The sequence below is a fragment of the Phlebotomus papatasi genome, chromosome 2 (genome assembly GCF_024763615.1).
Source record: "Phlebotomus papatasi isolate M1 chromosome 2, Ppap_2.1, whole genome shotgun sequence".
In the NCBI taxonomy this organism is placed as follows: Eukaryota; Metazoa; Arthropoda; class Insecta; order Diptera; family Psychodidae; genus Phlebotomus; species Phlebotomus papatasi.
In genome coordinates, this window is record NC_077223.1 from 80,366,293 (window position 1) to 80,392,670 (window position 26,378).

Sequence of the window (26,378 nt, forward strand, 5' to 3'; positions counted from 1 at the left end):
AACTTGAATCTGGACAACACTTTCCTTGATTTAGACGATTTTCCTGGAATTTTAACCCTTTTTCCTGAATGCAAAAGTATGAAGCTAAACCCCTTATCTAAAGCTTAATTCTATTAAGCTTTTCTTGAGCTAATAAAATGGTTCTGTCTTATAGAACTCAATTAGAATAAATACACACTTCATTCTTGGATTTGGTTCAGAAAGTTTCTTCTACTGTGATTCCTTTCTCAACTCCTTGTTTGAGTTCATCATGATTTAAATGACAAATTTTGGTCTTGTTCTCAACGATCTTCTCGTCCATTTAGCAGTGGATTAAAGGCGTGAAGAGTGGAATTAGCACAGAAACAGGAGAAATTTAAAATAATTTGCATTTCTTGTGGGGAGAAGAAATTAAAGCACGTCTCAGTCGTAAAGAGTTGTTCTGCAACTTGTATAAGAAAGTTCAAGATTTTTTTTTTAAGTGTATAGTGGCTGCAGAAAGACAGTTGGAAGTTGGAACATGGGAAAGAAGGTGCAAAAGAGTTATCATGAAACGCGGTTAGAATTGAGAAGTGTCTCACAGAATTTTCTCCCTCAAAGAAGAACCCAAGAAAATGCTAAGAGGAGAATCAACAATGAAATGTATATGAATTATGGAGAAAATATTCATTGTGTATTTTAGGGAATTTCTTCACGTACGTCGCGGTGAAAAAATTATCCATGTTTCTTGGAGTAAATCCTTCAAATGGTGAAGTTGTGAATTTTCTCCAGCTTAATTGTCCTTTCGGGAGGATTTTCTCAACGGGGGAGTAACCATATAGTTTTGCCCCATTAATTGCGTGAGTGCTTCTACGGTCATATCCACAAGTCGTAAACTGGTGGAACTTTTACGGTTATCTTTCGTAGGGAGAAAGGGAAGAAAGAGCAATACACGAGAGACACGCTCAAATGCACTAAAATCATCCACTAGTATTACACATAGACTAATAACAATAATCGTGACAGTGGAATGTCTGCTGTCATTTGCAGAATTTACCATTTCAGTGAATTTTGTCATTTTCTCTGCAATACAATCTCATTGTTGTACAATCATCTCTAATATAATACAAAATGTGTGTAAACATGAAGAGGCAAATTGATGTTAATTTGCATGAAGAATCATAGACGAGAAACATTCACTAAAGAGAAATATTAATTTAAATTCATGCAAATTCTCATGCTGTGTTCATTTAAAGTCAAATGTGTATTATTTTGATGAATTGTAGGGTTAAATTTTGCTTAAACGCCCGTGAGGAGTCTTTGGGGATACGTATAGGCATTATGAACATATTCTGCCTATCAATTTGACCGACCCATCATAGGTATCTCAAAATAGTTCCCTCATAAAATATGTTCCCTTTTTCATGTCATTTGCTTTACAATAGTCCCCTCAGAAGAGCATTTCATGCTCCCTCACTTTTAAGATACTTTTGGGGATGTTCTGCGTGATAAGTGATAAATGGTCCGCCCCATTTTCCATATATAGATTTTCCACTTGCACAAGTGGTCTCCCCATCGTAACTTTTGGCACAAAGCATGAATCATATACTTCAGTACAAAATAGAAACTATAAAATATTCTACATAAAGATAAGGCACTCCAAGTAGGGTTTATCGTTCACTACCCCTAATAAATTTATTAAAAATGCAATATATAATATATATAAAAAAACATATGATTTTCATTTAAACATATTAAAGTTTTCATGAAAAATAAACGAATTAAGTCGATTTGTACCTTTATAAAAGATTACTTAAAGCAGCGTAGAAATAATCCAATTAAATTTCAAACAAACCTCTGTTATTGGTTCACAACAAATCGAAACCAGTTGAGTCTTATTAGGGATTCCAAGACCTTTCCAACAAACCTAGCCTAGGTCCGATCGTTTGGTAACAAAATGGTTAAAAATAATTATTCAATAAGGAATAATGCTGGGTAGAAAAGAAATAATATTATAGTTCAATTGGTTCGATTTAAATTGCACTTTTGAAATTATGAAATAATTTTAGATGACTTTGACATTTGACTTTGAAAAATCGTTAGAAAGAATTAAGGCCATTGGTTATATCTGGACTGAACAATGTATTGTTCTTTATTACACTGAAAAAAAAAACATATCTGAAAATAAATTAGTGAAATCCAAATAATTTTTAACAATTAGAAGACTTTTCCACCAAAACTAAATTTATTCAAATTAGATAAAGAATATGCATAGAACTCCAAGTAGGGGAAAGTACTCTCCCTTCGAACGTTCATGCCTTCGAATAATGTGAATTTTCTTTTAGTTTTCCTAAGAGATTTACACATTTCTATTAAGTATTATTTGGCTTATCATCAATTGTTGAAAATTCCGCGATAATTTAGTGTAAATCTCTTACGAAAAGCAAAATAAATTTACCTTATTCGGAGGCATGATCGTTCGAAGGGAGAGCACTTTCCCCTATATGTGTTAGTTGATCTTTTTAGCTGAGATTCTTTACAATTTCAGCTTCTTATTTTTTAGCAACGAAAACTTATATCTCTAAATGTCGAAATAATACCGACTTATGCGTTTATCTTATGGATGGGATAAGTGTACCAAATTCCGGTCAGCTTGCAATTTCGGCCACCTTTTTTTGTTCCTCAAATTTCCATGAACTTTTACATTTTACGTACTCTAGAGATTATACAATGCAAAAGAATAACAAAAAATGTAGCTTCGACAAACGAGATGACGTGAAAAAGCTATTGGAAGAATTCCCTAAGGGCAAAGAACTATGAAAATGAAGGTGGCCGAAATAGGGCACCAAAGTTATGTCTATATTTTTATTCATTTTAAAATGTATTAAGAATGATTTTAGAATAAATAAAGACGGTAAACTCTTTACAAGGTTCCAAGCAACACTCTTTCAGAAGAAAGAATAAAAAAAATCAATTTGTATTTAAAATATTACATTTCAAACTTGAGACTTTGACGCTTGCATGCAACTATGCCGAAATTTGGCACACTTACCTTACTTTTTTTGAGGAGTGTTACTTGGGACTTTGTAAATAATTCATCACCTTTGTTTCCGCTAAAATCATTCTTAATACATTTTAAAATGAATAAAAATATAGACATAGCTTTGGGTAATATTTCGGCCACCTCGATTCTTATAGTTCCTTGTCTTTTCTGAATTCTTTCAAAGTCTTTTTCACATCATCTCGTTCGTCAAAGCGACATTTCTGTTTTTTTTTTTAGGATTAATCTCTAGATGCAAAAAAAAGAAATTCAAGAAAATTTGAGGAACAACGAAATGTCCGAAATTGCAAGCTGGATGAAATTTGGTACAGTAACCATAATGCTTTTATTTTGTTTATATATTTATTTATATATTTATTTTTTGGGAAAATATCACAATGAAAAAAGATTATTTTTTAAGGAAAAAAAATTATTCTATGACATTTATTATCAATGTCAGCTTGCATATATGACTTCTTTTAATAAAATATGTATAGTGTGGTGAAGTTTTTTTTCTGTTTTTCATTATTTATGTGTTTCTACCGTTATCACACACTATTGTGAACATGTTTTGTATTGGAATCGCTAGTGAAATAAATTTAAAGTTTACAGTGAACGATTAAAATCATTGAAATATTGTTTCTCTCTCACTAAATTCATTGGTTTAATGAACAATTTGATCACGAACAATATCAATCCACAGCAATTAATTGTTCATTTACCAGTCATAAAAGGACAATTTACAGCACAATTCATGTCATGCTGGAATATTGTTAAAACACGCAAGTTTATTCCATAAATTTATATTTTATATTGTGACTCTCTGATGGTTCTTCTGTTTCTTTTTCTTAAAATGTGGAACATCAATTTTAATCTCCTTTTGGGAGTATCAGAAATGGGAATTTATGTCATCTTAAAGGACTCAAGAGGGAAAAAAAGAACAGCAGATAAAACACCAGGTTTTTATGGCATATCTTCCTTGAAGGAATAGATGTGACTTTTAATTTATAACTTGAGACAGTGTGAGAGATTTATTGTCCTGCTCAAGTGTCTGTTTCCCTCCAAAATGTAATTCATAATTGCCTCGTTGCAAGGAATTGTGATTGTAATCTTGCCCAATTAATGTGAGGCTTAGCAATTCTCAAGGGCCCGACAAAGAGGACAGATTTTTTTTGGGGCAGCAGCATTTGTAGTTAAATCGAAAAATCTTATTGATTTTCCACTTTGTAGCACCCTTTTTCAGTTTTATATCACTCTAGCCTCACTGAGTTAGACATCCCCTTTATTTTGGCCCATCATCTGAATTTCATAAAGCCCCTTTGATCCCCTCGCTTTATCAGATCAATGTCGTTTTTTTGCCGAAAACTGCGAGGGTGATTTCGCCAAAGCTTTCCTGGCGTCTCTTGGTAACGTTGTCTTCAGGATTTTCCCATCTTTCAGTGAAATCATCATTTTTTCCGCTTGTCTTGCAGACATTGTCTTTTTCCTTTCTTGCAAGAGACACGCATATTCCAAATCAATTATTGTCACTCACGGATGAATTACATTTCGATGAGTTTTCCTTCTCAAGAGGATATCTGCAAATGGATGTGGATTTCCGTAAATAATATCCTTTCCCTTCTGGATGGATGAGAATTTTAACAAGTATTTTTTAAATTTATTTGCTCTAGGTTCTTTTGTTACATTATACCTAATCTCAAAGCTCTGAAAGCTCTAAAAGTTTTGAATTAATCCTTTACCAGTACACTTTGTACACTACCGCTTCAGAAATTCAAAAATTGGTAAGAAAATTTGAATTACAATTCTTGAATTATAATAATATTCCAGCCTTAAACATTTAATAAAAAGAGAAGGTAATTATTCAAATTCTAATTATTCAAATAAATCAAGGTAATTATTCAAAAATGTTACAACAAAACATATTAAAAATGATAATCTCTAAAATAATTGGGATAAATTTTGGGTTTCGATTCTATCCCCTAATATGGTTTGAAACTAGAAGGATAATATTCTTCAAAAAATCATTAAGTATTAACAAAAAGTTAGAACCGTACTCTACAAGTCTAAATAGACTCAAGCTGATGCTCGATATTTAACATGTAAAATTCAGCAATAAAGATCTTTCGTAAACTGTCACACAATGTGGACTTGGATCATCAATAAGAACTCCTTTGCATAAAATTCCTTTACCGGATTTACTGTCTTTACTGCCAGATTTTGTATGCTAAATCTTCTCGAGGGTCAGTCTGAGTCTATTTGGGCCCTAAAGAGCCCTTTTGTATTTAATCCATTACAACATCTGAAAACTTATCCAGGGATCCATCCATCTATATGAAATTTTATAAGTTGATGAGTCTCGATTTCTTAGGTCATAAGTTCAAAATTTGAGGACTTAGAAAGCTTTTATCATCAGTTCTTTCTTAAATCCGATACGTAATTTATTCTTGATATTAATGCTGAAAATATATTATAAAATTAAAAGTTAGGGAAGACCGGGGAGGTTTGGGACACTTTTTTCATGTTTTGACTTTGTTGAAATTGAAATTCAAGAAGTGGGTGCAAGCACCAGGAGGGAGAAATGTTAAAAATGAAAAATCATAGTAATGATTGAGTAAAAATAAAATACACTTAAAAATTGTTCAAGACGAACGAACGCAAATTTATTTCTTAAGCTCTGCCAACTGAAACTAAACCCAATCCATAAAACTGCTACGTCCACAACAATTGAGGCACTATTCCAAAAAATCACGATAGCGTATCATAATTTTATGCGGTCTATAGGATACTTACGGGTATTGACTTTATAAAAAGTACTCGATAGAACTTGGAAAACAACTGAGTTTTCTTGGAGAAGATAAAACATTTAACTTGACGCTTTGTCCCAAACCTCTCCGATGTGGGGCAGTATGGGACGCAAAAGGGGATGTTTGGGACGCGTTTTTTCTCGCATAATTTGCATTATTTGAGCACGGTAATTAATTTTACATACTACATAAAAAATATTTCTGATAGAAATAAAAATGTTTAATCTTTTTTTTTCATAATTAGAAATTAATATCTATTTAATTTGTAGAGTAGAGTCATTAATTGTCAATCAATTATTTAAAATATTTTCTTCTTATTTTCCTTCTACCTTTCTTTGCTTTTTTGTTTCTAAGTATTGCAATCATGATCATCAAATTCCTCACGCAAGTAAATTTTCTTGCAACTTTTAGTTTTAAACTCATTGACGTATTCCTGTTTGATTTTACGATAACTGCATGTTACCTGTTTTTTCCTTATTTTTCTGAAAAAACCTCTCGTCTTGCCCTTTCTGGAGAATTTGTGAGAATTTTAGAGGATATTGCTCGAGAAATTTTCGAGAAAATAGTTTTTAACGGGATTGAGCAAAGGTCGAATATCCTCTGGAGAGTAAATTATTGATACCCAAGACATTGATGGTTTAATTGTCCCTGTAGACAATTGCTCAACTGGTAAAGTTTGCACAAGAGGGATATTTCCAATAGAAACTGGGCATTACTCTCCATTTTGATAATAAAAATCGCACGCCACCTACAATCTTGTCGAAAATCAACGTCCCAATCATCCCCTTTTAGGTGTCCCAAACATCCCCGCGGGTAGTTTTGGTAGTTAGAACCTTTAAGTAAAAACAAGAGCGTATAATCTCTGAAACTTTTATAAAAATATGTTCCCAGATTATATTGCTAGCTAATGAGATATAAATGTTTTGATTATTTATCGTTGATATAAACAATTTTTAGCCATTTTTAAAAAAGTGTTCATAGAATTAAAACAATAAAACTGAGGATATCCATTCTTTTAGTCAAGATACATCTTAATATTGTTTACGATTGAATAGTGGTTAAATCTCATTTATTTCAAAAATAATTTAAAAAAACCGCCTTGCCCTACACTACCCCTGCCCCAAATCTCCCCGGTCTCCCCTATATATTTATAAATTGATTTTTTGTTGCATAATGTTTTCTTATGGGAATCCAAAGGAAACAAAAAATGCACTAGACTAAGTTTAAAGTGAGAAAAGAGTTTTCTTTTAGAAGAAACTTTACTTTAAGAAGAAAGGAGAAGAATGTGCTTCTACCAGAACTAATTAACTTAAAGATGAAATTAAATCTTGTGTGAGAAGAAAAGGATGTTTTATGGCTTTCGGGTGTAAATTTAACACCCCGAACCATCATGTCTTGGGATGTTTGTCGACTGGTTTGTCATGAGGCAGATTTCTCGGTCACAATCCCTATATAATTTAATCCACTGTCACGTATGTCGAGCATACTTTAAGTGAGCCACAAATAGAATTCTCAACCCTTTTGCAGTGATGATGATTAAATTCACCCACATCTGCTGGTGATGAACGTGTCAGGAGGACATTTACCCCGGACGCGCTATCCCAATGGGGATGGAAGAGTATATCTGCAGATGATCCTCATTGGATCTGGCAGAGAGTGAATTGAAAATTTTTCCATTAGACACAGTCACGTGTCACAGATGATATTTTCACCCTCTTGCTGCTATTTCTGGGCAATTTTTCACCCTTCACTGAAGGAGGATGATGCTTAATTTATTCCTCGTTAAAAGTCAATTCACAAAGCTATATCTCAATTTTCAATGATTGGCTCATCTTGCTGAGTTCACTTGGAAGAAGCCATGAAATGCAAATAGTGTGGAAATTTGTGCACTCTTTCGATTGGAATTGTCGGGAATTGTTGAGAGAATATTGTCGGAAGGATGAGAAGAATATTCCCAAGGGCCATCGCCTTTCTTCTATTTCGCGGTCTTTTATTTGCATTGGCTGTCTCCATAGTGTATTTACCATCGGAAGTTGTATTTTATGTTGTCTATGCTATCAATTGTACCTTCAAATATTACCTTTTTAAATTTCCCGCGACACAAATCACCATTGTTTGCATGTTCGGTCATACAAAATGAAATGAGCTGATTTTGTGTCGGTCGCTCAGCAAATATTAATCATGGGCTGTACACATGGGAGAAAATACTGTTTTAGAGCCTCGAATATTATCTCATTAAACCCTTTTTCCTTGACGTCATATTTTCGTGTGAGGAGGTCGTAAAAGAGGGTTCTCTTCGACGGTCAATGGATGAGATAGAAATCACTCTTTCTGCTTTAACAAGTGAAAGTCTACAAAACTTATGATGAATTTCTTATTTTTTTTTCTATTTTGATACTCCGACTAGCAATTTTAATTCCAGTTTGCGTGCAATCTTTCATATTCGTTTTTTTTTAGGTATTTGTGATTGTTAGAATTATCATTTTTTTCATCATAATGAACTTAAGAAAGTATATTAAAAAAGTTTATTGATATATGAGTCAATTTACAAAATAAACTCATCCGGAGACTCAAGTCGATGCCCTTAACAGATTGGTCTTTATAGGGTTGAATCACCACTTCTCGCCAGTGCCCCACTTATCGCCACTTATATTGAAATCTCATTTTTTTTCATTATTTGTGAAATAAATTACCAGTAAGGTTATTTTTATCTCTACTGCTGTTACTTATAGAGTCGAAAAACACAATTTTTTGTTTTGAATTTAAATGTTTGACCATTTTTTAGGGGAATATTTTAAGAAAGTGCAGTGAATCAAATATTTCTTACCAAATATAGTAAATGTCATGAAACTTTTATCAAACAAAATTTACGATTCTGAATAAATAAATTTGTCTATTGAACAATTAATTACATTCGGCGAATACATTAAATTTGTATTTAGTTAGTTAATGTTTCATTTTATATTATTTTTTGTAAAAATGAGCCATGGCGAAAAGTGGTAATATTCTAAAATTGATTCACCACCTCTCGCCATTGCTTTTCAATAGGCTACGCTAACTTCACTTCATAGATTCTCAGTTGTCAAATCTGCTTTGTTTACTTTCTGCAATAGTTTAATAATTTGATTTCTCAAATAAATTGAAAAAAAATCATTTAATGTGAGTTATATTAAGGTGATCATGAGGAAAAAGAAATGCTGAATGTATTCTTTGTATAATATTGCCCAAAATAATCGTGTTTGAACCTTTCCAAATGGGTGGCGAGAAGTGGTTACAGAACTGTCGAAAAGTGGTTATTTTTGCATTCCTCATAAAAATCACTTTTTAGGTACTCCCACGTTAAATTTGTAGGCCTTTTGTTTTGACGAATCTAGAGCCAATATATCTAAGTAACTTTGTCTGAAATTTGAGTTATCTGATAATAAGGGGTCAAAAGTTATAATACAGTTAATTTAACTTATAACGTATATTATCACTCACTCCCGTATATTATTATCTCATATACTCACGTATATTGTCACTGGCACACAATGGGTCAAGTGGTAGAGCACTCGCTCTATGATGCAAATGTCCCGGGTTCGAATCTCCTTTAGGTCACCAGAAATTTTTCTGGCGTTAAAGGTGTTCGAATTGCATCCAGCGAGCTTCACTGCACTTGATTCCACGGGCATGGGACTGACAACCTCATCCCGTACGAGAAAAAATGATAATGCGTGTCTAGAAATCCCCTGGTGGGAAGGCCTTGTTCTTTCATGGAATGTTGTGCCAGCATTATTATTATTATTATTATTTAACTTTTTCCTAAAAGTGGCGATAAGTGGTTACTCCACCCTATGCTGTCTAACATTTCTAAGGGAAATACCCGGGTCTCGGTAAAAATCCCGAAAACCAAAATCGAATTCATAAAAGCACCATATAGCTACTCCCACAATTGCATCTGCGTTTGCTCGATGCAAAGGGAAATGCTCTGTGTTTTGGTAACATACAGGTGTGTCTTCGTCCCTTTCAGGATTTTGAACATTCGAGATTTTGGCTTTCGGGATTTTGGCTTTAGGGATTTTGGCTTTCGGGATTTTAGCTCTTTCGGGATTTTGGCTTTCGAGATTTTGGCTGAATCCGCTTTTTGGAATAAGAATAACAGGGGTGTAATTCGTATCAGTTGTTCTCCTATTTCACAAACATAGCAAAAGTATTTCTAAGTAGGGGAAAACTTTTAGGCTTTGCAAACACTCTGGCTTCGAATACTTCATATATTTCCTACATTGCTTTTAAGAATTTGATCTATGGCAATGCAAATTAATAGTTAGCAGGGGGAGATAGGGTTACATTGATATTCTATTTTTTCACATATTTTTTAAAGAAAAGTGAGCCCTACCATTATTCAATTTCGATTCACAATTATTTTGTCTATATAAATTACACAACGAACGTTAAAATCCAGTTCCTTTTAGGAATATGCGAGAAAATCGTATTATCAATGTAGCCCTAATAGCTCAAAATAGCCCTATTTCCCCTATTAATTTACACATTTCCTGAAAAAATTAGGTCAGTGATATGGGATAAATATGAAGTGTTCGAAGCAAGATTGTGTCCAAAAACTTGAAAACCTTCCCCTATCACATATTTCGATCACAAAAATGAATTTGGTCTCTTGTAATATCTAATGAGCGAAAGGCTATCATAGTAAGGGGGAGTGGGGTACCTTTGAAAGTGGGGCATCTTTGAAATTGGGATTTTTCACCTATTTTTAAATAAAATTGAGCCTTATTGTGATATAATTATGCTGCACAAATATATTGAGAATCTAAATATATAAAATAAAAAAAAATAAAATACACCCGATTAGGCTCAACTTTATTTAAAAATAGGTGAAAAATCCCAATTTGAAAGGTGCCCAATTTTCAAAGGTGCCTCACTTCCCCCTATTAAGTTAACGTTTCTACTATAATGTCATTTTTATCGTAAGAGTCTCATTTTAAAATAAAACTGAAAATTAATATGTTTCTGCAGAACCACTTTCTTCCAATTATTACTACAAGAATTCGTTTTCGAGAATCAAAAAGGACTTCTTTAAATTTGTCGCATTCCTTGAAGATGAGAATTTGTAAGTGAGGGGGAGTCAAATAACAGTGTTACTCCTCCTCCAGGGAATTTGTTGGGTTTCCTCCTTTTGGGCATGTTGTCGGACAAGTTCAAAGGATCACCCTTTTGTAAGGGTGAACATTCCTCTAATTCTAACCGTATGACAAAAATATGGAATATAATACTAAGAAATTCTTCAATATCTACATAAAACGGAGAGAGTTTTAATAAGATCTTTCAAAGTAATATTTAGTGCCCTAAAGGTTCTTCTATTTACTAAATCTCTGGAGGAACATTTTACTTATGTCGAAATTTGCGTCCCATTTGAATGGTCCTCAGTTAGAACCTTTGAAGCAACATCAGAGTAATATACTGTCACAAACAGAAGTAAATCAAGTCAATCGAGAAGGGCTCTTGGTTCCAGAATAATCATAAAATTTCTTAAAAACAAAATCAACAAAGTATTTTATGATGATAAATTTCGGGCTATAATTGAATCCTTCTGAAAGAGAACGGACTAGTACAAAAGATTTCTTATCTCGGGTGTTGGATTGAGTTGTGAGAATATTTATCAGAAGCAATTTGGGAGGAGGAAATTTATTCATAGACAACATTATCGAAAATTTCATTTAATTATTTCTCTTCTGAGAGATGCCTAATGTCTCACTTCCATCATCAACAGATATCCATTTATGGTGCGCGCTTTTGATTGAGATTTCAAGGGACAATGGCGCCAGAGTGAATCCAAAATTGAAATAGCGCTGAGTTGTGTGGCTCAGTGGGAAATTTCGATGAAGATCCCCCTAAATCCCATTGAAATAGTATTCAATCACTGCATTCCATTGAGGTATTTACCTGGCGTACTTGCTGGTGGATTTATTGTCTCATGCAGATGATGAAGATCGTCTGTGCGGCCAATTATGCAATCATTTTGTATGTAATTGTAGCACAAAGGCGTCCATATATGGAAGACCGACATCCATTAAATCCTGCCATTGCGGCCGTCATCAATTCAAGTATGACTTCAATAGGGCTCTCAAAGAACGATCGTGGCGTTTAGTTGGCGGAGATGCACCTCATTTATGCTAATTCACGCTCAAAATTCCCTCTCATTGCCCAAGATTTCACCATTAGTCGGCGAGTGCGGTGAGGATCGTCTCATTTCCCGCGGCGACAAGGGCTCCAATGGTCTCATCTTCGGACAGAAGACAGAAGATGAAGAAGCGACATGATGTATTGGAAAGTCTCAGTTAAATCATGCAGAGATAAAACATGCGTAATAGACCGTCGATGATATGCCCTGTTTGTTTACTTTATGACATGAATTAACTTATGGGAAATACCGGAAATATTTAATTTGACGCATTTATCAATACCATTTATGACCAAGTTCAAAAAATGTATGAATTTGAGTCACGAGTTTATGAACCGACTGATAAAATTCTGTTTTATATTTCACTTATCCATTACTTCCACCTGATCGATTTTAAACAATTGATTAACAAAGAAAAACACTCTGATTAATTTATTAGTTTATTTACAATTTTTTATCATAATAAAATTTAATATTCTAGTGTGATTGTAACGAGTTTTTCTTTTATTTTCCAGGTAATTGAAGACATCCAAAATAATTTAATGAGCCAAACTACGGGAATCGACATACTGTAACAAGTACAGTAGGTGCCAAAAGTTTGTTGCCTCATGTATGTTCGGGAAACCAGGTGCAAAAAATGATAGAAACAATTACTTTTTAAAATTTTTCTTTTTGTAAACTTGTTGCCTGTAATTCTTAGATCTTATTTATTTTGCAAAAAATATTTCATTTTATTTCATATAAAAATAATTATTTTCTAAAAGTTGCTCATTTTTCATGCGTCAAAAGTTTGTTGCCTCATTTGAAAAGTTACTTAAAATGCTCAAAAACATACAACTAACTTAATGTAAACCGACTATATTTTAGGTTTATGTGATTTGAGAGGCCAATGGTGGGTTGGGACATTTCTCAAGTGTTCAATGGCAAATACATGTCCATAAAAGTGATAATAAATTACGAGAAATAATCTGTTTTTTTAATAATTCATAATTTAGATTAAAATGGCAAGTTAGAAAATGTTAAAAGGAGAAAAATAGTCCACAGATACGGCCAAAACGAATCTTCGTCGCCAATTGTTTAATTTTATGGAAATCATGTCAGAATATATATAAAATCCCCAAAATTTGTGGTGATGAGGCATGATCACGTCTAAAAAGCGCTACTTTCCATAAAATTAAACAATTGCCGACGAATATTCATTCTGGCACTATCTCTGGACAATTTTTCTCCTTTTAATATTTTCTAACTTGCCATTTTAACCTAAATTATGAATCATAAAAAGAACAGATTATTTCCTGTTATTTATCATCTCTTTTATGGACATGTATTTGCCATTCACAACGTTAGAAATGTCCAAACTCACCATTAACCTCTCAAATCACATAAACTTGACATATAGCCGATTTACTTTAAGTTGGTTGCATGCTTTTGACTATTTTGAGTAACTTTTCAAATGAGGCGACAAACTTTTGACGCTTGAAAAATGAAAAACTTTTAGAAAACAATTATTTTTTATATTAAATAAAATGAAATATATTTTTCAAAATACACAACTAAGATCTAAGGATTACACGCAACTACTTTGCAAAAGGAAAAATTTTAAAAAGTAATTTTTTCTATCATTTTTTGCACCTGGTTTCCCGAACGTACATGAGGCAACAAACTTTTGACACCTACTGTACCTACTTCCAATATAGTGAGTATGTTAACATAAAACAGCAGGTCTTTAAATTTAATAGGAATCACTCATTGATTGATGTTCAATTTCGATTATATGAAATTTATCCAATCTAAAAGATGCGCGAGAGCCATAATTCCTTAATTTTCTTAATTAATTTTCATCACTATATCAACAACTCGTGCCAATTCGTGGTCATGTTGTCGTATCACCCATGTCCTTTAACTGATAATTTTCTTCGCTCTACAGCCCAGTGACAGTGAGAGCTACTAACTAAACTAGAAAAACACATCTTATAACACGACAAAGACTATGTGTACCAAAGTTTTACGTTTAAGATGTAGAGCGAAGAGCGGTACCTTCGGACGATTTATGCTGCTCTATGAATTTTAATAGCAGTCCAATGCCTAAAATTTTCAGAAAAGGCTATGGGTGAAATCTATAAGGAACATAGAGAAAAATGCATTGTCCGAAGCTTGAGTCGTCCAAAGTTAGCGCGCTTCCCCATAATATTTTTAATACAAATTGATTTTTTATTACTCTTTTTTTAAAGAATGTTCCCTGGAATCTTCTAGATAATTTATCGTCTTTGGTTTCTTCAAAATAATTTTTAATATATTTTAAAATTAATAAAAAATATATATAGCCTTGAGTAATATTTCGACCACCTTGATGCTCATAGTTCTTTGCCCTTCCAGAATTATTCCAAACTATTTTTCACAACATCTTGTTCGTCCAAACGATATTTTTTGTTTTGTTTTTTTGTATTTTAAAATTTTCAAAGATTGCAAAAACTAAAAATTCATGTAACTTTGAGAAACAAAAGAAGTGGCCGAAATTGCAAGTTGGCCGAAATTTGGTACATTTACTCTAAAGCTTTACAGGCTATATTAAAATACTTTTGATATAGTCTAACCTGACTTTTTAAATTTGTAATACATTGTAATTATAATTTTCGTTTTTAGGAACATTCTTTCTCAGTTAACCATTCTGAGGTCTTTGAAGTGAGGCTATAATATGAAATTTATTATATAAAATTCTTTAGTTTATATTTTGAAAAATAAAAGATAACGAGTTTTCATTTATATGTCTAATGTATAATTGAGCAATAATTAACTGTGACACACGAATCTGGTCACTTATTTTGTTAAAAATATATCACTTTCATATTACATTCGTAGCTCAACAAAAAGATGTTTATGATCAAAACGAATTTCCTAAAATATTCTAAGCATAGAGAAAGTTATTCAGGCTTCAAACACAGTCTAACTTCGAAAACTTCATATTATTCCCATATTCCTTTAATGAATATGACCTAAAGGCCATACATTTTAGTAACTAGTCTTAAGTCACACATTTCCTAAAAAAAAATAGACAAGATTCATTAAAAGAATCTGCGAAAAGTATATGCAGTGTTCGCAGCCAAAGTATGTGCGAAACCTAAAAGACTTCCCCTAGCTTTATATGATATTTTATGCGCCCAAGGATTTGCAATATTGAATCAGTACATATCTCGATACGCATTTTTATCACGAAACGGAAATTCCGGCTCAAAATATCCTCATGTAAAGGGACCTTTAACTGCAATCATGAAAATACAGAAATTTTACATTTTTATATTGCTTTTTGTTGTTATTGACGCCACATTGGCTCTCATCTTGCTGTAATCGGATTTGAAATCCAATAAAAAAAAACTGACGGAACCTTTTCACTGAATGACATTCGAAAAAATGAAAATGCTAAATCTACGAACCGATCTTTGAAACTTTTAACACTCATCGAACTTTATGTAAGTTTGTCGGCCATCAAATTTTATCTGAAACATAAATAAATTTGCTTATCAGAATTTGTGTTATCGCATGTGACCCACAATGCCTCACGTACCCTCATATTTTATGAATTCACACTAATGACTGTCACTAGTGATGTGTGAAAAATTAACTCATAAAGTCTGATGAAGAATATGGAACAAAATGACAAGATTTTCTTTTTGCTTTTTCAATGGAAAATTCCTGGTTAAGATGAGAAGAGGTGCACGATTGCAATGAGCTCACTTAGGGTTGTATATCGCCTTTCACACTTTATATCTACACACAGTCTGGTGTTATTTATTAAATTGTCTGGAAAGTCTATCAGCGCTAACATATCTTGACTTCTTCCTCATCCTTTTACTTGGAAACTCTTGCACACCAGGGAGTCGTTCCTTGCGCCAGACGATGGGGAATTGGGGGAATTGTGTGATTTTTTACACAGAGAGGAAAAAGTATAACAAGAAAATTTAGATTCATGCATCGTATAAATCTCAACACCGTAGAAATTTCTTATCAGTTCTATAATTGAATTTCTTTTGTCGCAGTCTTCATATTTTCTTTTATTCTTGCTACATTATACCTCTTTTAAAACATGAATTCTTGAGGGAGAAAGAGAAAGCTATTAATTTGTTTCTAAACTTAAATTTTGAAGTTGTACAGCAACCAAATTATTTCAGATTCTATAATTTGCTATATTATGGCTCCAGCACACCTTTTAGATCAGGAAAATTTCATGAAGTCAAAATTCGCATCCCTTTCTTTTTCACATGTTTTTCATATGACTTTCTCATTCTTTCGCATACCAAAATTGATTGAGCTAAATTGAATTTAGTGTGATGTTTAAAAGAAGAAGAAGAGTGCGAGAGAATGAGATAGACATATACAAAGCATGTAAGAAAGAAAGGGATTCGAATTTCGATTTCATGAAATTTTCGTGATCTAAAAGGTGTGCCGGAGCCATCACTAATTTAATTGTGAGATTAAATTGAACTAAATCCTTAGATGTAGTTTAAATGGAGGTATTTCAAGATACGCTCAACTGCACTATGAACCGGTGAGTTTAGGAAAATCTCCTCTAGTGGTTCATTCCTGGGTTTAAACTTAAACCTTCTAAATGTCTGTTAGAATTTTTTTCAAATGTGCCTCAGATAAAATAGAAAAATTGGGAGGTCCCGGTTAAAATCCCGAAATTGTCAAAATCTTAAAAGCCAAAATTGCGAAATTTCCAAAATCCGTAAGTCAAAATTCCGAAATGGTAAAAGTGTCATCAGTGTCACATTTCTGCGATTGCACTCATCCTTTCTGGAAGCAAAAAGAAAATTTCTTTTCTTTTGGAAAATTATTTCACATTCTGTCAAGATTTTGATCATTCGGAATTGTAACCCTTTTGAGATTTTGTCATTCGGAATTTTGGCTGCCAACAAGAGAAAGTATATGATAAACTTTCGAAAAGGGAGATTTTGACTCAAAAGTATTTAAATAAAGCAAGACCATACAGAACATTTAAATTCTTATTACTCACAGTGGTATCTCCATTTTTTACTAAGAACCGGTAGAATGTTTTAGTAGGGGAGACTGGGGCAAAAATCACAAATCGAAAAATTCTAAATTCAATATCTTCCAAGGTAAAAAAGATAGCGGCTAAATTTTTTTCCTATAGATAGCCTCCATAGACCTTCTTCAATATAGTAAGTTTCTTAGAATTCGAACAAGGAATTTAGAAAATAAGGAAATCTCGAAATTTTTAGCCCTATTTTTGAAATATTTTCCTTGCAGAAGATAACAATTATTACCTACTTATTTTCCAAAATTGATGCACAGGTGAATATTTTCTAAATAACTTGGATTCTTTGAATACGAATCCGCTATCTATTTTAGAATTTCACAAAAGTTCTTTTCTCCAGTAATCCTTTTATTAAAAATGGCCACTTGGGGTAAAAAGTAACAAAAGTTATAGAGCAAAAAGTAACAAAAAAGCAAAGCAAATTTCTGATGTCTCACGGCGAAAAGAAACATCATTATCATGTCTCGCCGCTTGTTGTTTGCATTGGTCAAACGATTTGCAGTCTTTTGTGTGTTTTTTTTTCTAAATTAGCTTTGAAAAGCGCTTTTCTCGTTCTCTCCTTTTCTCGCAGAGAAAATGGTGTTTTACAAAGCTGTAGATGAATAAATTTTCTATGAAAATATGTCCTTTAGGTATTTTTTCAAATTTACGGAAGCCCGTAATAAAGCGAATAAAAATATAATAATACCCCATGTCTGGTACTATTTGCCCCAGCATTTTTGAGAATAGTCACAAAATTACCTTTTAGAAATTGGCTCGATAAACGTATTTCCTTACATAATAGAGGAAAATTACTTTCACAAAGTTGTAGAGCGGTAAATTTCCTATAAAACTGCGGTAATTAGAAATTTTTGAAGCGCTCGAGTAGATTGTAAAACAATAAAATATTCGTTTTGTGACTTTTTGCCCCAGTCTCCCCTATCCTTTACAAATTTTAATCAAACTCACTTAGGAAAAGTATAAAAATGAATAAAAAAACACAAGTGATAGGCCTTACGGCGTAATCACACTTCCACATTAAAATTTTAATGTGATTCACATTAATTGTCGCTTGTGAGCGCCCAAATATGTTATTTGTATCTTTGAGTCACTTAATATTTGGGGTTTTTTCTATTTATTGATAAAGAAGTGGACTTGGCCTGCAAAAATGAGTTTAAATTTACCTAAAGCAAAAATATTTTTCACATTAAAAAATTAAAGAGAAAATCGCATTAATTTTTCGCATTAATGCTATAAATCAATTTATATCAAATGTTGCGGGCCAAGTCTACCTTTTTATCAACAAATAGATCAAATTTTGAATATAAAATGATTCAAACACACAAATTGCACATTTGGACTCTCACCAGAGACAATTAATGTGAATCATATTAAAATTTTAATGCGTAAGTGTGATAACACAGTTAAGCCAACAAATTGCAAATATTAAACATTTTAATGAAGCATGTGATTGTAATTTTAGATCTTCATATAACTGTCATGTACTTTCAGAACTCCCTTAGATAAAATTTAACAAAATTTTTAAAATTTGCATATAGAATATGAAAGATTTTCTGAAAAGTCGTAAAGACACCTTTTGCAATTTTCTACGATAAAATACTCAACACACCTATGCAGAGTTTTTGAGCCACCCCTCTATTTGAATAAATTGCACACAGGAGATTTCTTATCGCGGATTACGCTCGATGCCCATGGCAGATAAATATTGTTAGTTGGGATTGAGGAAATGTTTTAACAACACCAAATCCTCATTCGCATGCAAATCCCCACTTCGTTGATGGACAAACTGAGTTTGCCTGGATTAAAATTGCTTCATGAAATTGTGTGGTCTCCGACATTGAAAATCATCCTTCTCAACTTAATTTGCACGGCCGAAAAACATCACTTTAAGACTGAAGTAGAAAGGAGAAGATGAAGTGCATTAATTCTCATTTATTGAAGATTCAAACATCATGTTGCTTTAAAAGTCACGATAAATTCTCGTGTCAGATAAAACTGCATTAAAAGTATTCAAGGTGTTTTTTCTCTCTAGAGTTTTTAATATGTTTATAATTTATTATGTTATGTTATGATATGTTACATTACACAATATCTATACGTACCACAGAAAAAAAACACAAATTTTATCAAAAAGTTATTTGTAGATATTTTGTAAATATGTAACGCAAGAATTATTACACGGAATACTCAATATCGTAAAATTTATGCAATAAAAGTAGTTTAGATTCATTTAAATTTGAGTTGTATAGGTTAGTAGGTGAGATTCCTAAGACTCTCACCTATTTTTCTAATGCTATCTAAAATAAACATAATTCTTTATAATTGTTATGCACATTGTGATACTAGGTTCTACAACTATCAGAGGAATTTCAAATTGATTCACTGAGGAATTAAGCAGTCTTAATGAATTTAAGATTGATTTTATTTAAAAGTTTCTGGACCAAAAAGGTAAATAATGCTCTTTTTAGAGAAAATGTCGTTGATGTTCGAAAACTCAAATTGAATTTCGAATAGGAAATTGTTATTATACGAATATTCTAAGTATTAACCTGGGACCAAGACAAATATCAATACCAATAAAAATTTCAAGATTTTGATCATCTAAAATCAAAAGATCAAGATCAAGATGTCAAATTTGTGAAATGTACTGGAATCTTAATATCCAAGACATAAACCGTTTGAATTTCAAGATTTACAATTTCGGAATCAAGATTTTTATATTTCAAGACGTTAAATTTCTTGATTTTTCGAAATAATTTCAAGGAGTTCACGGATACAAAAGAATCATGCCTAGTATAACTATCCCCAGGTTTTTCACTTGATAAATTATTTGTAAAATAAAACTGTAATAAAATATTTACACTTTCTGTATTGATGATTTTATTACCGCTCCAATATATTTATTACAATGTAATACGTTTAATACCAATTTTCCAATTTTCAGTAGAGGAATAACAAGAAATTCTGCAGGGAAATTGAGATGTTTTTCAGAAGTGATGCTTCGTTAAATGGGGAAAACCTTGATATGAATTCTTAATATTGGAAATATTTGACAACTTGAAATTTTGATCTTGATCTTGGTTTCAGAATTGAGGTCAATGTTAACTTTGATTGTTAAAAGACTTAAATTAAATTAAAATTTATTTCTTCAATTTTCATTAGCAAAATCTGCTTGGAAACGTGTCAGGAATAAGAAAAGAATATTCTTGTTCTTCTGGAGTTGAAAATATGAAAACACAGCAAGTTACTCAAAGGAAAAATAATGTAATGGCTCCGGCACACCTTTTAGATCAAGAAAATTTCATGAATTCGAATTTCGGATCTTTTTCTTTCTCACATGTTTTGCATATGTCATCTCATTCTCTCGCGCTCTTCTTCTTCTCTTAAACATCACTCCAAATTCAATTTAGCTCAATCGAATTTGGTATGCGAAAGAATGAGATAGTCATATGCAAAGCATATGAGAAAGAAAGGGTTTCGTATTTCGACTTTATGAAATTTTCCTGATCTAAAAGGTGTGCCGGAGCCATAAAAATCGGATTCTATAACCAATAAAAACAGTTTTGAAATTTGAATTCTTTATAATTCTTTATTCCTCTCGTTCAGTGATAACCTTCCCGATTTGAGAGGTCCCTCTGGTTGAAGTTTTTTTTGTACCGATTCGAAGGTATATCACAGACAACTTACCTAAAAATCCGTTGGAACGTTTAAACCGACGAGTTATACAAAAGTGGGCAAGTTCATTAAAAGCACATTTATTTCAATAAAATTGCAAATGAAAAGTTCTGCCATCCTGAACTTCCACAAAACTACACAAGAATTCACTTTTTGCAGCAAACGTTTACACCATGGATGTGCAAGAACCGTTGGAACCGAATAAACGTCAAAATAAGTTTTGTTTAGGCAGCGTTTTGACCATTGACGTATAAGTTTCATTTGACGTTTGTTCGGTTTAAAACGGTTCTTGCACCTCTGGTTTACACACTATTTTTGACATTTTTCACGATTAGTGTCAAAAATACAAAAAAATTCGCAATGAGAAAACAATCAGAGCTAAAGCGGTGAGTACAATGAGCTTGTAGTTTAGGCTTCCGGTAGATTTTCGAATAGGTTTGGCTTAGCGTTGGAGTGGCTTTGTCTCTTCAAAAGGTTATTTCTGAACGGAGTCATTGGCTCCGTTCAGAAGAGACAAAGCCACTCCAAAGCCAAGCCAAACCTATTCGAAAATCTACCGGAAGCCTAAAGTGCAAGTTCATGTACTCGCCGCTTTAGCGCTGATTATTCTGCAATTTCGAATTTCGATATTCTCGACACTTCAATCGTCAACAATGTCAACAACAGTGTGCAAAAGTTTGCTGCAAAAAAGTGAATTTTGTGGAATTTCAGGATGGCAGAACGTTTTAATTGCAATTTTATTAAGATAAACGTCCATTTCATGAACTTACTCACTTTTGTGTAACTCGTCGGTTTAAACGTTCGAACTTCCAACGGGTTTTTAGGTAAGTTCTCTCTGATATACCTTCGAATCGTAAAGGAAAAACCTCAACCGGAGAGAGTTCTCAAATCGGGAAGGTTATTACTGAACGATAGGATTGTGTCTCATGTAATTTCTGTTCGAATTTCGAAGTTTCTCGAATGTCAAGAATGTCAAAGTTTATAATCCCAGTAACGAAAGAGTTTTGGGTTCGAAAAATTTTGACGGTGGCGACCCCCCAATTTCTTCAGAGCGTGGTGGTCACCATCAAAAACTAATTTAATTCTGTGCGGTGGCCACCAATGCGGCGGCGCTACGGTATTTTCCCCAAATTCACCACCAAAAGTTCGGTGTTTGTACAGTAGTACGACGTGTAGGACTCTGTATAGTACTTGTGTTATGGAAAATTTGTACAGCGTGACACAAGACGTTCCTGGAACTTTGTTCCGGATTCGTCTGTCAGATGGCTGAATCCTCAGAGTTCTGATTTTTTTTATTAGTGAAAAATGATAAAATTAGTGTTTTTTCAAGCAATTGACCAGCAGGATTCCAGAGAGCAGTACAGGTACGTGATAATTTGATTGCAGTTCTGTAGAGTTTTTCATTTTTTAGGTCTTAAAAACTGAAATATAAAAGTGACGCTTAGTGAGCGTCCTTTGGTTTTTGGGGCTCCCAAGGCAAATTTTTTTTATAAAATATTCTTGAAGAGTCCCAAATTCAAGTTAGTAGTGTTGTTTAATAAGAAAAAAAATATCTGGGCAGTAGATGAAAAAAAGGTTGCATTAGGAAGCTCTAACCTCATTCTAATTCATTTTCCATCCGGAAGCCTTTTTTGGGCCCCACATTCAATTTATAATAAGGTGTGAGAATTTCCTCAATCTCCATGGATAAGTGTATTGGGTTTAAAAAGGATTTCTTTGATAGGATTTTTTCTTTAATTTTTTTTAGGGTAATTTAGGGCAACATGTTTTCATTTCTCAAACACTTTCTGTCCGGAAGTATCTTTTCTAGGGTTTCAGATCGTAATTAAGGATGAAATAATCGTATTTCCTCAATCCTTGTGGATCTACGTGTTAGGTTTAACCCTTTAAGGACGAAATACTTTTTACTGACCGAAAATGAACAATGAAAATGAAACCGATAATCAAAATCAGTGACACGTTTTACATCTAACCTTGTAAAATCCAACAGTCTGATTCGGTGCATTTTTTACCTCTACATGATAGGGACAAAAATAACCTAAAAAATCAAGAAATTTTTCTGACGATACCAATGAATGATAATTGTCACTCTAATGAAAAATATAATGTATATGAGCGTAGTAACTTTCTATTCACAAAAGGGTTTTGCTTAAAAAAATTGGAATATAAAAAAGTAATTTGAAAATTGCTCAATTTTGAGCTTAAATATAGCAAATAGCTGGACATTTGTAAAAAATATCCTAAATTCCTACAACTTTAAGAAATATGATACTCTCATAAATACAGAACTACGGTGCGCTTCCATTATTGAAACCATCACAAAAAGACAGCACTATTGTTAGAAGATGTGGTCTAACAAACAAAGAAAAAGAAAAGTAACGTTTTTGCTTATAACAACAAATTATTTGAGGATCTGAAAAGCTGTTGTCGCAAAGATTAAAAAATAAAAATATAAATATATGAATTTTTCGTTTATATCTTTTAAATTATGTAAAAGTAAATATATATTTAAAATAAAAGTCTTCACCATTTTTAATTACTACTGAGATATTTCATTTAGGTCTCAAATAATTAAGACTAAAAAAAAGGCCGCCAAAATATGAATATTTCAAAATTTAAAACTGTGAGCCTAGGTAAATGCTTGACGTAGACTGAATCATAGATACGTTCTGAAAAAGTCTTGACATCAGCTACAACATAGTAAAATTTCAGCCCAATCGGATGAGTTACAGGTGATCTTATAGATATCATGCATCTTACCCTTAGATTGAAGATCTTCAATGTCGTTTATTATTAAAAATTGTTGATTTTTTAATATTTATCAGAAAGTGCAGTCACCTGCACCTTATCTCAAATGTAAGCTTTTTTCTTAATTTTTTACATAGTAAAATTTTATAAAATAAATTCTAATGAAACAAAATCCATTCACTAACAACTGAATACAAATAATTTTACCCGTGACATTAGCTTTGAAAAATACGACCGATTTTAGTGTAAATTTTTACCTGATTTCGTACACATTTCACGAGATAGCCAATTTGGGGTTTTCGGTTTCCTATTCAATATTAAGTTGGCTTTTATTTTGGATTTATATTTTTTGCTAATTCATTCTACATTGACAGAAAACAGCTAATAAACCTAAAATTTTTTTCGGCGCGCTAGGAACATATGGGAATAGGAAATGTCATGCCTCTGATTTTACCCATTCACTCCCCTCCTTTCATTTTAATTTTTGAAGAGTAAAGTTAAGAAATAGCGAAAAAAAGGGCACAAACATTAAAAAGAAATAACTAGGTAGTCAGGAAAAATTATTTTATCTACGGGTCACACGGGTGACCCAATCGTCTTTAAAATGTTAAAAATAATTTATTTGGTAGTTTTTTCGTTATTTACTTTTAATAAGAAAATATTTTTATATGGGATTTTTAAAACTATTTTGTATCATCGTTACAGAAAAACTGGAGTGCACCGAGTCAGCACTTATTGAGAGCCAGCAGGACTATAAACTTACGTCAAATGACGAGAAGGACGGACATAAGCGGTTAGGAAAACATCGGCAGAAAACATAATTTCTAATTAATTTTAATACATTTTTCAAATTTTCTCGATTTTGTATGGTATTCGCACTTTCACGATTTAAGTAGCACATTTTGCATTTGGGTATATTGAGATGGCAACCCTAAAACATTATACTTCTTTCGTATTTTAATAATTAATATTTCAAGTGGAACTTTTTACAAGTGATCTATGATGTCGGAGTTAGATTGGACTGCTCATATTTAACACATAACTTTCGTTCTAAAATATATATATTTTTTTGTTTTTATTTCTATAAGTAACTGAATTGCCGTCACTTATTGAGATATAGAAATGTCATTTCCTGGACATATTTTCTGTCTTTCCCTACGTTGTTTTTGTGTTTAAATGTAAATAATTTTATATTATACAACTTTCTAAAACATAACAAAAAACAGTTTCTATATTTGAGAAAAAAAATGAATCTTTGATGCAAAACATGTTATTTTAGCGCGATACGCCACTCTTATTCTTAGAAAATACCAGTATTACACATAATATTTCTGGAGATTTGACTCAGATTTTTCACAAATGTGACACTTTGCATGGATTAATACAAGAACACTTTTTTTTAATAAAATACTAATCAATAGTTAATTATTATTGAAAGAAATAGTTTTTTGTGCCTAATTATCATTTAATTTTTATTACTAGAATGAATGAAACGCCATTCTTTAATAATCTTTTTAGGAAAATCAGCAAAAAATATTTATGAAAATTTAAAATTAAGGAAAATGTTCAGTATAAACCTTTTTAAGATAAAACCGGATTTAAAATGTACACAATTTTCTATCTAATTATGTAATGAAAAATTAAAAAATATCAAAAATGCTCAAAATGCCACTAAAATCGCGAAAGTACGATATAAATAACATAAAAATTTGTAATTAAATTAATTAATTGTATTTTATAAATTTAAATGCAAATAAATTTAATTTTAGTATATATTTTAGATTTATTATTAAAAATACGGTTAAAACCGGTAAAAAACCGTTGGTCAGTTGAAATTAAAAAAATATCGTTATTTTAAAATTCAAAAATTGCGAATTCCCCACAGCATTTTCACCACTCAACCCCGAACAAAGTTCCTGGAACGTCTTGTGTCACGGTCATTAAAATTTCCATAAGGCAAGTACTATACAGAGTACTACTTGTCGTACTACTGTACAAACACCGAATTTGCGTTACTGGGAGGTAACGTTTTTGATCATTGACACACAATTTTCATTTGACGTTTGTTCGGTTTCAAACGGTTCTTGCTCAACTCTATTTAATTTTATTGTTCATATGAACAATACCAAATATTTTTCAACGCTTTTTAAATCATTATAAAATATGTGGAGCAAAAGTAATTTAGATAGAGACCAAGCGATTTAAAGGAGTCACTTACGGGCTTCCATTGGATCCTCTCATATCCATTCGCATCGTAAAAAAAATTAAAAATCTATTTTGAATGTAACCATTTCCCTGAAAAATATTCTTTTTTAGTGTCAGGAAATCAAACTATTTAAAATCTACCCCTTATGTGAATATAAAGCCCTGTGGTAATCAGGACCAGCATGAGAATGTCTGTTGTAAATGTTTCTCGGGGTGTCGATTGAGGGTGAAGAAATTAGATGAAGGGATGTTTTCTGCACCCTCTCTGCTGGTGTTGCTTTCATCCGGCAGTCCAATTAACTTGTGAGTTGTGGGTAAAAAGGCACGAAAACACCATTTCAACGTCATCAAACTTTGGGAAAAGGGCAATTTTGTGTGTGAAAATTTTCCATTATTGAAGCCCTATGGATGCAATTGGCCAAAAACTAGAAAGACAAGCCCTATAATAAAAAGTAAAAGAAAATCGTATGATTTGCTCCAAGAATCTCTTGGAGGAAGACATTTGACGCCATAATAAGAGATTTTTTTCTGGCTTTTACACTCTCGCTCTTTAGGCGCCATGGAAATGTCGTGGATATGCGAGTTTATGAAGAGCAAACCGAAAGCCTTTCACTATCTTTCTTGGCTTCGGTGTGCTCTCTTCGGTATGTTGTTGTGATTGATCAAATGTGTCTGATTGGGGCTCCCGCAACTTTCTCCGCTGGTTCATCGTGTTCACCT

The 26,378-nt window shown here is 32.4% G+C and overlaps 1 protein-coding gene and 1 long non-coding RNA gene across 2 annotated transcripts in view; both read left to right on the plus strand.

The window, feature by feature from the left end:
• The window catches only part of LOC129804612 (breast cancer anti-estrogen resistance protein 1), a 147,680-nt gene that overhangs the window by 30,214 nt on the left and 91,088 nt on the right, over positions 1-26,378 (plus strand). The window lies entirely within an intron of this gene.
• LOC129804626 (uncharacterized) lies at positions 21,698-25,226 on the plus strand. The gene is made up of 2 exons (XR_008752007.1): positions 21,698-22,069; positions 24,159-25,226. It is a non-coding gene; the product is annotated as an uncharacterized LOC129804626 (long non-coding RNA).